The sequence below is a fragment of the Rhipicephalus microplus genome, chromosome X (genome assembly GCF_043290135.1).
Source record: "Rhipicephalus microplus isolate Deutch F79 chromosome X, USDA_Rmic, whole genome shotgun sequence".
Taxonomy (NCBI): domain Eukaryota; kingdom Metazoa; phylum Arthropoda; class Arachnida; order Ixodida; family Ixodidae; genus Rhipicephalus; species Rhipicephalus microplus.
The window spans coordinates 336,861,513-336,879,082 of NC_134710.1; the positions used below are offsets into that span (position 1 = coordinate 336,861,513).

The 17,570-nt window shown below is 42.4% G+C and overlaps 1 protein-coding gene and 1 long non-coding RNA gene across 3 annotated transcripts in view; one reads left to right on the plus strand and one right to left on the minus strand.

The window, feature by feature from the left end:
* LOC142776302 (cytoskeleton-associated protein 5-A-like) overlaps positions 1 to 17,570 on the plus strand; it is a 317,071-nt gene that overhangs the window by 187,179 nt on the left and 112,322 nt on the right. The window lies entirely within an intron of this gene.
* Positions 116 to 16,486, minus strand: LOC142776304 (uncharacterized). Its single transcript, XR_012887436.1, has 3 exons — positions 14,039 to 16,486; positions 4,079 to 4,284; positions 116 to 2,961 (listed from the first exon to the last, which is right to left on the minus strand). It is a non-coding gene; the product is annotated as an uncharacterized LOC142776304 (long non-coding RNA).

Here is a 17,570-nt window from a genome sequence, read left to right on the forward strand (position 1 = left end):
TTCTAAGTCGTCACCAGGTTGTAGCTAGGGGATTCCAAGTTGTGTGTATGTTGAGTCTCAACGACGATAGGATCGAGTTAAAGCACAGACTCATAAAAGACACGATACGGACACATTGTCATTTAATGCCAAATGTTGGCAAGTTCTATTTGAGACCAGCACAGGCACCTTTAGTCATTTTGGCCGTCCACGGCATTGTATACGGCTGGAACAGCGAGCATAAATGGCTCGACTTTGCACATTCATCAGGAAAGGCCATGCGAAAAGTCAGCGGGATTGCCTTGGCCGTCTGAGATGGCCAGTTCAAACGTACAGGGCAGGAATCGTCCCATAGTCGCAACGTAAAAGCGGCATTCCCAATGCACTCGAATCCCAGGCAGCTACCCAGAAACCAGCTGAAAACAATGTAACAGCCAGGAAAATGCTGCGCCCGGCAACGTAACAGCAGGATTCTAGTATAACACAAATAGGCAAATCATGCACCGAGTAGTAAATAGTGGGTGCGATGTTTGCTTTATTTTTGCCAGTGGTCCAGCCTTCTTCTTTTGCCAGTTTTTCACTCGTATAAATACTGCATCCATTTGACAGACAGGCACAGGAGCCACTCAACAAATATGCAGACTGGGTCGCAAATACAATATTTTCTCTTTTCTAAGCACCGTTCCACCCCCACCCACCTCTTTTTTTTACACAAATGTGGGAAAATACACACAAACCTGAGCAGCTCTTTTCAGCAAGAAAGAGCACACAAGCAAGTCCACCAAGCGCATTTTGTCATTCCGTCGTTGAGCCAGATTTTTATTTTATTATTTTTCCCCAGGTTTTCAGGTGGTTCGACATCTCAGGCACCACGACATCATCTTGATTGATATGTGGGGTTTAACGTCCCAAAACCACCATATGATTATGAGAGACGCCGTAGTGGAGGACTCTGAAAACTTCGACCACCTGGGGTTCTTTAACATTCACCCAAATCTGAGCACACGGGCCTACAGCATTTTTTCCCGCATCAAAAATGCAGCCGCCGCAGCCGGGATTCGATCCCGCGACCTGTGGGTCGCAGCCGTACCTTAGCCACTAGACCACCACGGCGGGGCACGACATCATTTTCACAAAAAAAAAAGCCAGGAAATGATTTTTTTCTAAATATGCTATAGTAGAGTCAAAGTTAAACGGTAATGACAATGGAGCTGATGCCAGCCTCAATTTTGAGTCGTGTGGCAGCACCACCTGGGAGCATTGCTCGATAAACCTGTTGGCACGCTGTCGAAGCTTTTGTTGAAAACATTTCAAGGCAATCTTACACCAGAGTTAACGTCAAGTTTCAAAGCAGCAAATGTGACTTGGTCGTGATTCAAGATGGCACAATGCCTGTGCTGCAACAGCAAAACGTTGCAGCCAACAAAACTTTTAAAAGTAACCTTCGACAGAAGTACATACAGTCGGTGCACATCCTCAACCAAAAGGAGATGCCGATGTGCAAGCTGCAGAAAGCGTCCTTGCCAACCATCGCAGGGTGGATTTCAGATGCATGAAAGCAGGTCAAAGGTGATGATGTGGCCAAGTAATTTAAAATGAATGTAATTACAAAAGGTTTTGACAGAATGGAAGGCAACCTACTATGGCATAGCGAGATTGTTGCCTCAAGCGGTGCATCTGACTACAGTCAGTGAGCGACGGAGTGCCAGACACAAGCAGTCGGCTCACTTTCTGCACCAATTTTTTCTTTTTAATATAAGCCAAATAAAATGATTTATGTTTTATCTTGTTCCCACCGTAATGTTGCTGTCGTGAAAGTAAAAAGGGGTGAAGTCAATTTACACTTTTTAAATATGAGAATCAACCCCCTCCATTTGGGCATCACAATCATAAAAAAGTGTGATTTAAATAACATAAATGTGGTACGTGCACAGTGAAACAAACCGCATGAAATGCAAGCCTAAATAGCACACAACTTATGTTAGCACATGCAATGAGCAGATTGACGAATTTCGTCTACACCAAACTGATGTTTGCTTGGCAGCTGCAGGAATCATACCATAAATTACTCTTATTTTAACCAAGGGGTTGAAAATAAGTAAAATTACACCGATGTAAGAGTCAGTGTTAGGTTTACGAAATATCTTGCATTGCATTATTACATTCAAAGCAGGATCACATACTCAACAAGCATATGTAAGTATCATCGGCCGAACAGACACAAGTGCACAGAAGAGCTAGTTTGAACCATGTACCAAAATGTTTCAAACTAGCAGAAATACAAACAGTAGGCAATCAAAAATTGACAGACTTCAGGTAAAGATGAAATCTTGAAGTGAAAAGAAATTGTCGAACTGGAAACGTTGCAGCACTAAAACATGGCTTTTCCAACAAAATCACATTCAAGACAGCCCAGCCTATAAACAAAAAAAACTGAAGACAACTTTTTGTTTGTTAAATAATAATTGCTGAGATTTCACTAGCCAAAGCCTTGATGTGACTATGCGGCACGTTGTAATGAGGGGCCCCGTGTAGTGTCTGCCACATGTTTTTTTTTAACAAGCATTGATATCACACGGTGCCTCTAGCATCTAAGTGATTGTGAAACTCAAGTGTCACACATACAAATGACTCATTAAACCACTCCTTGCAGCTGCTGCATAATGACATACTGCACACTCTCAATGACATTGTCAACCCATTCACTGGGTTCATGGCAGGAAAAAGGCCTCCCTGTCGACGATTTCCAGTCGGCCCGGACTGCCTCTATGGTCGACTCACTCCACCTGCCCATCTCGCCATTTGATATTCGGTCACACTAGGCTTCACTTTCCTTCCCCTGGTGTCCATTTGATGGTGTTCACAATAGAAAACAGTTCATCGATCATGGTAGTCCTTCAGCTCGTTGTTAGGCTCCTTTGGATTCCACAGTCCCTGATAAGAGAGTTGGCGTGAACCACGGTGACCGGCGAATGAAATGTCCTGCAAGAACAGAAAGAAAAGGCCAATTGAAGTTTCCTTTAGTCTACCACTTCCCAAGGCAGCTGCAACGCCAGACTCTGCTACAGGTTACGTGCAGCCATTGCTGCACACCTGGGTACTCAACTAGACATGCACACAAACACCGCGAAAAATGAAGACCTGTTTGGTACAAGCGATGACCCGAGTGATCTTACATGGCAGCACCCAACTGTTCACCTGCAAGCAGTCTCAAATGAAGGACATGCTTTCACAGTGTACGGGCACCAAGCGGCACGAAATGCATGAGCAAATTTGAGTGACATGTTGAATTCTTGGACCAGACTCTAAACGGTGTAACTATCCTATCTGAAGTGCAGCCAGTTGTGGAATAAATGGTGTCTTCAATAGTATAGCAGAGTAGAAAAAGGTTTTCATACATCACAGACACCAACCCATCTGTGACCCACATGTCTTACAAGCTGCACACTTGCGTCTCGTGCCAACAGTTGTTTCTTCCGCTTTTCTTTCAACAACATATTTTCCATACAAACATCCTTCATGCGGCAAGAAAGCCACAACTGCACCAAATTTGGAAAATTCATACAAAGAATGTGTAAAAAGGAATAATGAGCACAAACATGCCACTTTTTTTTCTCACTGCTAGCAGATTGCAATGAGCCAACCCAAATTCATTGTGGCACATTGTCAGGATACAATAACAAGCAGATGTACTGAATGCGATTCCCGCTGAAGGCTTTATAGAAATGCCTCAACAAATAGCGCTATCCTTGGAAATTGACATATGTTCCCCAAAGCAAGTAGAACACTGGGCCGCATGCCAGAATTTCATCTATTGCGTGATTATTCTGCATGATTGGTGAAGAAGCATTGTGCTTAAATGAGCCAATTTTTAACATGCTGCCTATATGTTTTGTAATTTTTCTGACCGTGCACTCACTCAGTGCAACTCATCACGGTTAAGTCTAATTCAGTTTCCTTTCCAAACATCTTTCTGCAATATTTCTATGAACACTTGCAGATTCCTATTTGGCACAAACCAATCACGTTTCACAGAGTCTGCAAGTAATCAAGCTCAGCTTTGCGAGAGCATAGCAGAGCGGCTTTTGAAGTGACGAACCTTTCAGTCGAGTTGGACACCCACCAAGCCGCACCGATCACATTTCCTGGTGAATGCGCTCACTGGCACTCATGCCCCCGTCCCCAGCCAGTGGCTGGAAGGCCCAGAAGGAAGAAAGGAAGACGGCGGGCCATTGACATCACGGTGGCGCTTGACAAAGGCACTGAACGATGACACACAGTTGCCCACAAAGTGGTAGGCCAGACCTAGAATGGCCAAGTCCACATGTGGCTCACTGGGCTCACGCTGCACAGCTAATGCCTGCACACATCTGGGTATCTATTAATCTTACAAGCCAAAAAAGAGAGTTTTTTGCATGCCACCCTTGCCCTACCGAGGTTTTTGGCCAAACATGATGCAAAAGCACATTTTCTTTTATTTCCCATTTTGTTCTTCATCTCTTGAAACAACTAAAAACTTTTGAAAGCCACTTTATTCACAAACTCTAATAACTAAGAGAGCGCTGGGCACTCTCTTTGAGAGAGTACTTTCTTGTCCCATATTTCACTCTCTTTTTCAAAGTAAATCACCTCCTTGTAAGCCAGAGTAGAGTGACTCCCCCAGAGTGGGCGAAAGCACCCCCCCCCCCACTCAATAGAGTAATGTAACGCTGCCCAAAGCAGAATACCATAACCCCACCGAAGAGAGTTGCAGCCGACCTCACAGAAAAAAAAGCTGAAGTTGGGCCTTTTTATTGTTTTTGATGGATTTCATAGCACGCACAATGCCATCATCATCATCATCATTATCAGCCTGACTACGTCCACTGCAGGACAAAGGCCTCTCCCATGTTCCGCCAGTCAACTTGGTCCTGTGCTTGCTGCTGTCATTTTACACCCGCAAACTTCCTATTCTCATCTGCCCACTTAACCTTCTGTCTCCCCCTAACCTGCTTGCCTTCTCTGGAAATCCAGTTAGTTACCCTAATGACCAGCAGTTATCCTGTCTACGCACTACATGCCTGGCCCATGTCCATTTCCTCTTCTTGATTTCAACTATGATATCCTAAACCCCGGTTTGTACCCTGATCCACTCTGCTCTATTCTTGTTTCTTAAGGTTACGCCTATCATTTTTTTCCATTGCTCGCTGCGTCATGCTCAACTTGAGCTGAACCCTCTTTGTAAGTCTCCAGGTTTCTGCTCCGTAGCTAAGTACCGGCATGATGCAGCTGTTATATACCTTCCTCTTGAAGAATAGTGGCAATCTATCTGTCATGATTTGAGAGTACTTGCCAAATGTGCTCCATCACATTCTTATTCTTCTAGTTACTTCAATTTCGTGGTTCGGCTCCACGGTTATTACCTACCCTAAGTAGACATAGTCTTTTACAACTTGAAGTGTACTATTACGCATCTCGAAGCGCTGCTCTCTTCCGAGGTTGTATATTACTTTCGTTTTCTGCTGATAAATTTTAAAACCTACCTTTCTGCTCTCCTTGTCTAACTTCGTTTACATTGCGATTCGTCCCCTGAGTTACTCAGCAGTGCATTGTCATCCACAAAGCACCCAATATAAGGTACTCTCCATCAACTCTTAACCCTAACTTTTCCCATTCTAGGCCTCGGAAAACCTCCTGTAAGCATGTGGTAAATAGCATTGGGGAGATTCTATTCCCCTGCCTTACACTCTTCTTGATTGGTATTCTATTGCTTTTTTTATAAAGCACAAAGGTAGCAGTTGATCCTCTGCAGATTTCTTTCAAGATGTTTATATATGCTTCGTCGACGCCCTGATTCTGGAGTGTGTGCATGACTTCTGATAATTCTACTGAAGCAAACGCCTTCTCGTAATCTATAAAGGCTTTGTACAGTGGCTGGCTATATTCTGAGCTCTTCTCTATTACCTGATTGAGTAGCCTGTTCGAAATCCTGCTTGTTCCTTTGGTTCGTTGTATTCCAATGTTGTCTAATTCTATTAGCAAATACCTTTGTAAGTAGCTTGTATACGACAAAGAGCGAGCTGATCAGCCTTTAATTCTTCAAGTCCTTGTCATCTCTTTCCTTGTGTATTAAGATGGTGTTAGCATTCTTCCAAGATTCTGGTGGTGTTCCCGTGAGGAGACACCTCATAAACAGGGTGGCTTGTTTTTCCAACTCAATCTGTCCTCCATCTTTCAGCAGATCTGATGTTACCTGATCCTAACCAGAAGCTTTGCCTTTTTGCATTCCCTCCAAGGCTTTTCTGACTTTTTCTATCATTACTGGTGGGATGCCATCTGGGGTACTGCTAGTTCTTATAATAAGGCCATGGGTGTTCCGGCTACTGTACAGATTTCTGTAAAACTCCTCTGCTGTTTGAACTATCCTATGCATATTGGTAGTTATTTTGCCTTCCTAGTCTATTAGTGCATACATTCGATTTTTGCCTATGCCAAGTTTCCTCTTTACTGCTCCGATGCTTCCTCCCTTTTTTAGACCGTGTTCAATTCTCTGCATGTTATACCGTCTTACATCGGATACCTTACGCTTATTAATCAACTTCAAAAGCTCTACCAACTCTATTTTGTCTGTTATAGTTGAGGCTTGCATGCTTTGACATTTCTAGATGAAATTGTTCATCTACTGGGACAGCTTGTCAGTGTCCAGTCTAACTACTGTAACTAACGTAGATACGTACGTTACCCGTACCGCTTACCATACGCACGCTATTTTTCAGATTTAAGGTTACCGTAGTAGCGTAAGGGTACGTAGTGTACGTAAACATGGTGGCGCTCTCGGACGCCTGCTTCGAAGTGATTTTGGCGTAGTTGTTGAAAGATTTACCTTGTTCGCAGCAAACGACTGTTTAAATTGGCTTCGCTTGCCTTCAGTTAGCTTTGTTGACCGAGTATAACAGATAAGATGGCGTAATTTTTGAGATAGCTTCCCTTTTCGAACTCATCTAGGTCTAACTACAAGATTGATGTAAACAAATCAGCAACATAATTTTTTTCGCGTTTTGTGCGTGGTTCATATTTATTTGCTTTTATTATGAGAAAAATAAACTTGTAACAATGCTTCACGCGGTGGCATAGGCAAACATTCTCGTTTTCTTTTACTTTTCACTGTCTTTACCTTATTAACCATCTGATAGGTGGCGCCACCATCCGAGCTGGGGCACGTTAACGCTATCCCGCCAAACTATACGACACTGTCCCCAACTTACATTTGCTGCACGGTAACGTCGATCCCTTAACCTCCGCTTTCACGCTAACAGTAGACTATAACTGTGTAATACTCGTCAAATTATCATTCATTGCGACAGCGCTAAGGCTGGTTTCCTCAATAAGAGCTGAGTACCTGTTCTGAAGCGAGACTCTGAATTCCTGTACTTTCTCTCTCAGTACTACTGGCTCATTGATTAGCTTCTTGCATATCAGTTTCTGTCGTTCTTTCTTCAAGTCTAGGTGAATTCGAGACCGTACCATTCTATGGTCACTGCATCATACCTTGCCAAGCACTTCCATTGATGATTGACTGATTTCTTGGGCTTAACGTGCCAAAACCACTACATGATTATGAGAGACGCCGCAGTGGAGGGCTCCGAAAATTTCGACCACCTGGGGTTCTTTAATGTGCACCCAAATCTGAGCAACTGGGCCTATGACATTATTGCCTCCATCGGAAATGCAGCCGCTGCAGCCGGGATTTGATCCCGCGACCTGCGAATCAGCAGCCGTGTACCTTAGCCACTAGACCACCGCGGCGGGGCGCCAAGCACTTCCACATCCTGCATAATGCCTGGGTGTGCACTCAGTGTAATATATATTTCGTTCTTATCTTCGCCATGAGAGCTCCTCCATGTCCACTTTCGGTTCCCTTGTTTTCAGTAGAAGATATTCAAAATCTGCAAATTGTCGCGTTTTGCGAATTCTACTAGTAAACCCCCTGAGGCATTTCTAGTACCGATGCCATAATCTTCTTCTACCTGGTCTTCAGCCTGCTTCTTCCGTACCTTTGCATTGAAGTCTCCCATCAGTATAGTATACTGTGTTTTCTTACATTACTCATTGTCAATTCTTATTTTCATAGAAGCTTTCAACCGACGCGTCATCATGGCTGGATGTATCCATGTAAGCCAGTATCACCTTATATCTTGAATCTCTAATTGAGTTTAATTATAATACCTACCACCCTTTCAATAATGCTATTTTATTCCTTTGTGTTGCCAGCCACATTTCTGTGGATAAGGAACCCCACACCAAGTTTTCTTCTGCCAGCCAAGCCCGGATAGCAAAAGACGTGCCCATTATGTAGCACCGTATAGGCCTCATCTGTCCTGCTAACCTCACTGAGCCCTATTACATCCCATTTAACACCCTCTAGCTCTTCGAATAGTACAGCTAGACTTGCCTCACTAGATAAAGTTCTTGCGTTAAACGTTGCCAAGTTCTGGTTCCAATGGTGGCCTGTCTGGACCCAGAGATTCTTAGCACCCTCTGCTGCATTGCAGATCTGACTGCCGCGGTGCTCGGTTGCTTCGTAGCTGCTGATGCCTGAGGGCTGTGAGTTAATTGACGTATGCCTGTAGGAGGTAGTGGCCACGTAATGCACCAGGGTGGCCAATTCTTCCCTGTTGAGGGAATGCGTTACCGGCTGTGGTCACCGGTGAGGTCGCAGCCCAGGCCTCTTAATGCAGTTCCATCACCACGCAGAATTTTTGAAAAATCTGTTTGGGAACTGCGCGGCACCGGGATTCGGGCCATGAATATCTTGCATGAGAGGCTGATGCACTAACCACTACGCCATCACAACACTGTAAAGATGGCTAAATACGAGCACTGCGACAAAAAAAGAAGAAATAAAAATTTTTTAAAAGTGTGCGAGTGAGACTTGAACCTGCGACTTCTAGACGCATTGTACATGAGAAGCCCGACACGGTAACTACTGCACCACACTGAAAGACGGTATGTTAGTGTATAAATCTTCATGTCAAAAGCAATATTTGTCTGCATTTTCTTACAGATTACGTGGAGATTTAAGTGCCTCAGTGCTTTACAAAAACAGCCAGACTGTAGCTAACGTGTTTATTGTGTTTGTTTCGTGCTTCGTAAAATCAGAACGTCTATTCGAAACGTTTTTTACCGTAGAAAAAAGAGGATTAGTACGACCAATTATATTTACGGCATTTGCACTAACTCGCTAAGTGGTTAGCCACTTATGCGTACAAAATATCGCGCTTCTGAAGAGTACTCTAAACAATTTAGTTGCTTTTTGTTGTCCCCCTTGGACATATTTTCAGTTTTTCTTGTTCGCGTTCTTCTTCACATTCTATGACTAGCCGTACAGTACGTTAGGCTTCAACAGCATCCCCATGCGCAATGGTCGTAGCGAAAACCACGAATATTATTATAAGGAGAACGTCACAGTCGTTTGCGTTGAGTTTCGATCGTGACCGATCGAATAAAGTAGTATTCACTTATTTCACTGTACACATGCGAAACTAAAAACGCGGATATTAAGAGTTCCAAGTGCCCTCCAGTGCACTGACATTCACTGGCGAAGACTGGAAAGGCTGTTCTTATTGTTCATTGACTCTAACGCCTCAAGAAACAAATGCAGTACATTTTACTGCAGATATGTGTGGTTACTAGGTAGTGCTAATCACTCGCATTGTGCCAGCGCATCTAAATATAATCAAGACCAGGAGTATAACCACGTTTTACGCGTTCAAAGCGAGGTAGAGTATAAAGCTGTTTCACTGACTCATCTCATATAGAGTGAAAATGTGTTTCACTCTATCTGATCTTTTGCAAGAGTTGAAGAACACTCTGAAGAGTAACTTGGCATGTTTACTCTTGCGATACCCTCCACAGTTTTTAGAGTGCATGATACAAGCATTACATTATTGCCAAATATGCAAAGGATTTCCTTTACTGCACTGCAACATGAAAAATGCCTTAATGTCTGCAGTCTTCAGTGTAGTAATTATGTCTATGAAATTTTAAAAATAAAGTGCAAAGACAAGCAAGTCCGTAAAAAAAGACACCTTGGATGTGTTGCTGTGTGGTTTTGTCTACATCTGTAGGATTCTACCGTCCATGCGTCAGGAGGTTAAGAATTAATAGATTGAGCGTGAGCTGGGCTTCGGCCTTGTGCTGCGGTCTAACCAGAACAACTGTACCAATGTTTTTTTGAACAGCTTGTAAATGACACATTTACAGAGGGGCAGAAAAAATCAGCAAAACAGAAAAACACTGCTGATCAGCAATCCATGCCTACTGAGCTGATTACATGCAGACATAAGTATAGGTTGCCAAACACCAGAACCTCTCCTGTTGCTTGTGTTTCGACAGTAAGAGAGAAATTACGACATTATCAACAAAAACAGCTAGAACAACGTCACAACTTTTTTTCAGTGAGCACCAGAGTGAATAAAATATTCAGCATCATAAATGTGGGAGCCACTGCAATGACATTGTGGTAAATGTACTCTGCTTACCAATACCTTGCCTACGCATTCCTTATGTTCATTCACAAAATGGCGACCGAAAGATCTGTTTCGAAGCACACTGCATTACATTTAAAGCTAGAACGGAGATTTCTGTTTAATAACAATATGTAACTACGTTTTTGGCTAACAGGGAACTTATATGTGAACGGTTAATTTTATATTCAAAGCAAACAGTGATTTTGGTGGAATAATTTCGAATAGACTTGAATGGTGTACATATATCACATATTATAAAGAAAAATGGGCATATTTGTCATGTCGAGAAAAGCTTCATTGTCGAGAAAAGCATGTATGTCAGCATTGTCGAGAAAAGCAGCATTCTCAGCATAGTCGAGAAAATGTCAGCATTGTCAGCATTGTCGAGAAAAGCTTCAACAAAATGGGGCATTCAAACACGCTCGCCAAAACATCTGGACGACGCGCATTGGGAGGGCGCTGACAGTGGCCAGGACCATGATGCCCAATCAGACCTCTTGACCAGTGATTTCGACCTCACCGCGCATGACCGGATCTGGCTGGTTAAAGCACGTGCTGATTCTGTTAAACAAACAAGTGAGCTTTGTTTGTGCTCCATTTTTTTCGTGTATAATCGGGCCCGTTAGGACCATATACTATTACAGATTAGGGAGTTTTAAAATAGCATACCCGAAGCTTTGCATTAGTGTTTGTTGCCACTGTGCATGCGCCGTATGCTATCCTCTTGCGGGCTCCCGTTAAGTGACGAAAATAGTGGGCGACCACAACAAACGCAAGCTTAGTGTACACTAATATAAAACTGCCTGTTATTTCAGATGAGTTTGCAAAATCTCCATGTAATTTGCGCATGCCTTTGTGAAGCCCCAAAACTGATAAAAAGTGCGCAAGTTATGCGAGCAAATGAAGTACGTTCGGCACCTGTCGGCAACCTCCACTTAACTTCATACTAACTGACAACTGCCAATTTTCATCTCAATAAATGCCATCAATACCAACAAAGCACAGAATTATGGCCATGGCACGGAACACAAAGGCTTAAGGTGACTTGTCCAGCTTTCTTCAGTGCGTGTGCATGCATATTAAAGACGAAACATTGTGCAAAATCTGCGCCACTTCTTTGAAACACAGCCTTTGCTGCCATATATAGCCAATCATTTATACTGTACAGCACATCGCTTTAAGCTCATGCCATCACTGCTAGCATGCTTGCTTCAATATACAGTCGATTCCTGATAATTCAGTCACTTAATTGGAATTTCCAGTTAATTAGAAGTCAACAAGTGGTCTCATCAATTTTGCATGCACGCCTATAAAAATGCGCAGTAATTCGAAGTTCAAAGTCTGTAAGTTTGGTTGAATAGAAGTTAATTTTCAGTTGAGAGCCTCTAGGTGACCGTAATGTTTCAATAAAATGAAAAACTTTTCACTGCAAAGACAGCTGTCAGACCGGCTGTTGTCGCCATCACCACTGCCCGCAGCACCACGGTTCATGAAGGGGTCACCTTGTTTAGTCAATACAAGGGCATCCCATTGATCATATCGGCTAACTAGGTCTTTTATTGTGAGGTGTTGAGTGCTTCATCCGCACGCTGGGTTGATGTCTGGTTGAATTTGGTTGAAGCCTGGGTGATGTCTAGTTGAACAGCGACACTGGATGCTGGCGGAAAAGAACGCTTAAAACACACGGGGCTGTGTGTGTGTTTATGTGTTCTGTTCCATCCGCGTCCCGTTGAGCTGTTCTAATATAACGTGATAAACCAACTAGCCGAACACTTGACCTGGCGACGAAAGTCGAAAAATCTTGAAAGACCTTGACCAGGGAGACACCCCCATGCAGGAAATCGCACGAAAGTATGGTATTAGGCCTATCAAGTGCAAACAGGAGAATTCCACGATGATAGTTTTGGGGCCCTTCTTAGTGACGTCCATTTAGAAAAATTCGTTGCCGTGGACAGCACTATCGATACATGCAGTCCACTAATGAACTGAAAAATTGTGCAATTGGTCCGGCTAGTGAACAACGACGTAAAAACGAATGGCCACCGAGGACTATATCGATGTTGCTGCCGGTCTTGCACAATGGTTTTCGAGTTCTGTTGAAGAAGACAATGTTGTAGAAGCACACTAGCAGGTGTAGTGCTTAGAAAACTTGCTAGCAGCAGCCACGTTTGGCAAGAGAACATGACAGACATTTTTCATAAAGAACTGTCAGGTTTGAAGCAATAAAAGTGCAGAATTCTGTGCATTTTGCCTAATTGGAAGCTAGTTTAATTTGATGTTTCTTGCTTTTTTCGTGAACCTATTAACAGAAGTCGACCGTACACCCAAGTTTGCCATGGTAGTATTCGTCGTGCCTACTCCATTACCAAACGCACATTGACACAGGGATGGTGAGCAGCTTTAATTCCAGAAAAAACAAATCTGTAGGGCACACGTAGCAGTTTCATAAAAAGAGGTAACAGTAAATGGCGGTGCAGTGAGTTTGGGTTTTTGCCTATTCAAAGCGAAACGTACGCTTACAACCACACAAGGCCGCAAATACTACCAAGCAGTTAGCTCCAGACGCTTATCGTTACAGGGTTGTTGGTGCTAAAATCATGCTGACCCATTGCCACCAGCCACCATTCCAGTGCTTATCTAAAAGCATCACAACACTCGCACTGTGAAAATAGCCCTTTAAAATTCTCAATAGCTTTATCGCATGACACTTTGGCATTACGGCAACGTGATTTTGGAGTCTGCTACACCCGTTAACGGATTGACTCACAAAAACATTGCTTCAGGCATGCGATAGTGACACGCAACAGTGATGGCTTCAATTATTACTGTTTTGGAACTGAAACAAGATCAATATGTTTGAAAAATTGAACCCCAGACGATTTTAGCACCAAAAATGTCAGACTCTAATAAGAATAATTGTTGGGGTTTTACTTTCCAAAAGCTAAGATATGATTATGAGACATACAGTACTGGAGGGCTCTGAAAGTTTCGACCAGCTGGAGTTGTTTAACGTGTACCTAAATCAAAGCACATGGGCCTTAGCATTTTCAGCTCCATCACAAATGGGGCTACCACGACCAAGATTCGATTCAGCGATGTGCGGGTCAACATAAACACTAGAATACCCATGACGGACACACAATATCAGATATTCTTATGCACAGATTCTATGGGGCTCTTGCCGTGCTGTGAAAGCGTCTGAATTTTCAAGCATGCCTGAAAAATTGGCTGTTCACTGCATAACTAAATTTAATTGAGGCTTGAGTGTACAGTGCAAACTTAGCAATAATTAATTCAAGAATAAACAAGACAAAAAATTTTCCTCACATAAGAACGTTGCTGTCCAAAAGAGATAGTACAGACAGGTAGTATGCTGCAAAATGAAATTTACTATTGAAATTCTTCTAGCCTGCATAGACAAGCATTGCTCAAAGCTATCCAGAGCGGCATTGCTGACGACAGCACAAAGTGTGCCATTCTGATTCCATTCTGAATAACACTCGTGAGCCTTGCCTCTGTAAGCCCCATCATAGGATTTTTGACTGACTCACCTGCAGAAGCTCAAGAACCCGGGTTCGCCGGTCAAGCATAGCGTCGCGGTCTGTGGCCACAAAAGCGGAGCATGCTCGCAGGGCTCGGACAACACGCACCACCTGTCACAAGATAAACGAGTGTTTTGTCCAGCGAGTGACACTGCGCTCATTCGAAATACGGCATCTAAAATCATGAGGACACATGTGTATGCACCAAGCCCTCTTCCGACCAATTTCCTAACCCTTGGTATCCATTTTACTGCTCTAATTGATCAGCAAGATACTCTCTCACCTAAATTAGTCTATAATGACCACATGCCTACTGAAACAAATAAAACTAGTTACAAGCTCAAGGGATCACGTGCCTTACATAAACAAGAATACTCCTCCTTTTTCAATTTACTTTACACAAAGTGCTTTATTGTTTAAGTTAGGATGAAGAATGATGATTGAGTACTATCATGTTTTCATATCACCTCAGAGCTCAGTTTTTTTTAAACATCATACCATCAATTTTTTAATTATTTTCCACAAGTGCTTTGTTAAATCACAGTCAAAATAAATACAATGTCTGGATTATGCAGATTTCACAGATGTCAAAGAGTGCAACAAAAATAAGTTTATTTAATAATATCTGGGGCTTTACATCCCAAAGCCAAGAGATGATTATGAGAGACGCCGTAGTCGAGGGCTCCGGAAACCTCAACCATCTGGTGTTCTTTAACCTGCACTGACCGCATAGTATACACGAGCCTCTACCAATTCGCCTCCATTGAAATGTCACCGCCACGGCCGGCATCGAACCCGCCATCTTCAGGTCAGCAGCCGAGCACCGTAGCTACTCTTCACAGTAAAAAGTTTTACACCAAGAAGGGTGTAAATGAGTTTGTTCCATGAACGGCACCTTAAGGGTGTTAATTTAGCACCTTCCAAAAAGGGTGCTTTTCCATGCACCCTTAGAATAAGGTGTACATGTAAAAAACTGTAGGGTGTTAGAAAAACACTCTTAAAGAAGGGTGCCTTCAATGTCCATCACTTTTTAACACCCATTGAGGAGGGTGCGACAAGGGTGCACAAGGGTGTTGAGTGCCCGTGGCAGGGGTGCCACTATTCTTTAGACTGCACTAATAGATATCAGCATGCACTGAATACGCACTACTTGAAGAAAGTGGCCCTGATTATCAATGGTGCACCACCTGTCGAGCTCCATTCATTGCGTGTTGGCAAAAATATAAACACGTACAATCGTGTATGAACTTCCGCCTGATCTATATATACTTCACAGTATATGCATAATGCGCGTTACAGAAAACTAAGCCTTGCTGCTCTTGCATGTTGCATTTATTTAATAGGCAAATAAGACTTATAATCTTTTCTTCTGCCACACAACTTCGTCACCAGATGTGTAACATGTTCACGTATACGTACACCACAGACGCAACACCTCAAACGTTTATTATATTTTTCAGTTTCACTTTATGGACAATTCTTTGAAACATACAATTACACTGGTTTCAGTGTAGTATACTGCTTCTAGTACATAGAGACTACAAATGAAATACACGCTAATATATCCCTATAATTCTTTCAAGTGTCCACAATCTCAGTGGTTTCCAGTTTAATACTCCTTCATGTACACAATCGGTTAATAGGAATGAAATACAGGCACATATATACTTATGATTCTTTCAAATATATACAATCACCATGATTTCACTATATACGCCTTCATGTACACAATCGTTCCCAAGAAGTGATGCGCGCGAAAATATATACGGATAGTTTTTTCAAATGTATACAATCACAGTGGTTTAAGCTTTGTATTCCTGGTTGTATAACAATTAATTATGTGAAATGATGTACATGCAAACATATATGGGTTTTTGCACATATAACTTTAGCGAATACCTAAAATCCAATACAATGATCAGAAAGAGAATAAGCTAAAAACGAACACAAAACTGAGTCAGGACACACAAAAAACAAAAGAGGTAATGCATAATTATGGCTAATGACACAGCTGGGTCATTTTATGACCAACTTCCCAGCCATGTTAGCGACCATCTCAAGTGTATTCGAAAAACTCGTGCTGCACTGAAAAGAGGGAACTTCTGGAATATTTAGGAGAGGAAAAATATTTGGTCACGTGGCTGCCTTCTGAACTTCCTGGAATGCCGTCTAGGTGTTGTATGGGGAAAATTTTATTTTAAAAGCACCGCTCCTTCTTTATATACGAAACTCGGTCTACGTGTTAAGTAACAATAGTTTAATTTGGGCAAGTTGGTTTATCGTGGTCGTTTTCTAGTCACAGAGCGACAACTTCAGGAAGAAACAAAAAGGACAGGAAAGAGCGCCGACTGTCAACTGATTTTAATGAATGCGCTACGAGCGCTTTTAAACGGAGTACAAGAACAGTGCTCATGCGTGACGACACGTGTGACCACTACAAAATAATCTTACCTGAGAAAAGAATACTCCCTCTCGGAAAGGATAAGTGAACGTGTAGTGATGTACTGATCATTGGTCTTCCTGATAAAAAATACTTCTACAAACTTTAAATTGGCATTAAGTAAACCTATTCTCATGACGAATGATGCAAGATTGCCTATTCCTGTTGCTGTTTAGTACACACACTTTCAAAAGCCTGCGAGGGGTGGAAAACAACATTTTAATATCACATCTGCAGGCTATTTTTTTAATTGTGAGACACGTTATGTGGTATAACATGCAAAGGTTTTGGTCATTCTGTTTTTTTGTTGGTCCTGTCTTTACTTTACTTTCAGCAGGAGGGTTTCGCAAACGGGTGTGATGATTCTGTTGGCATATCCAACATCTTTTAGTCTTTTAATCTGGTTTTTAAGCCTGACCTCACCCTTGCACTAACATGACTTCTGGAGGGTGGCTTGAATACATGTGGTGTCAATTTCTCTTTTTACTAATTTTGAATGCCCACTAACAAAAGGCAGAACATTCTTAGCACTCCTGGGCGGATAGCACCAGTCAATACCCCAACAGCATCATCACACTCGTTTGCGAAACCCTCCTGCAGAAAGTATAGTTAAAGGAAGCAGGACCAAAAGAAAAACAGAATGACCAATGACCTTTGCATGTTACACGGTACTACGTACATAAGGTGTCTCACAATTTTAGGAAAAGAGCCAGCAGATATAATATTGTTGTTTTCCACCCCTTGCAAGCTTTCAAAAGTGCATGTACTTACAGCAACAGGAATAGTCAATCTTGCACCATTCGTCACTAGAATAGGTTTAATGAATTCCAATCTAATGTGTATGATATACCGCTCACATGTGGAAAAGAAAACTTATGACAAACTGGGCAATGTTTCAATGATCGAGCAAGACAGCATTCTTTAAATGTTAAGAAGGGCTATAGTAGTCTTATGGCCGGACACTGTAAAGAATGTAAGTGCAGTCCTAGGTTTCATAAAACACGGTTTTTGAAAAAAACAAGCAAAAAATAAGAAAATTTAGAACTTTTTATCAGGATGGCCAAGGATCAATGCATCAGTACACCTTCACTTATCTTTTCC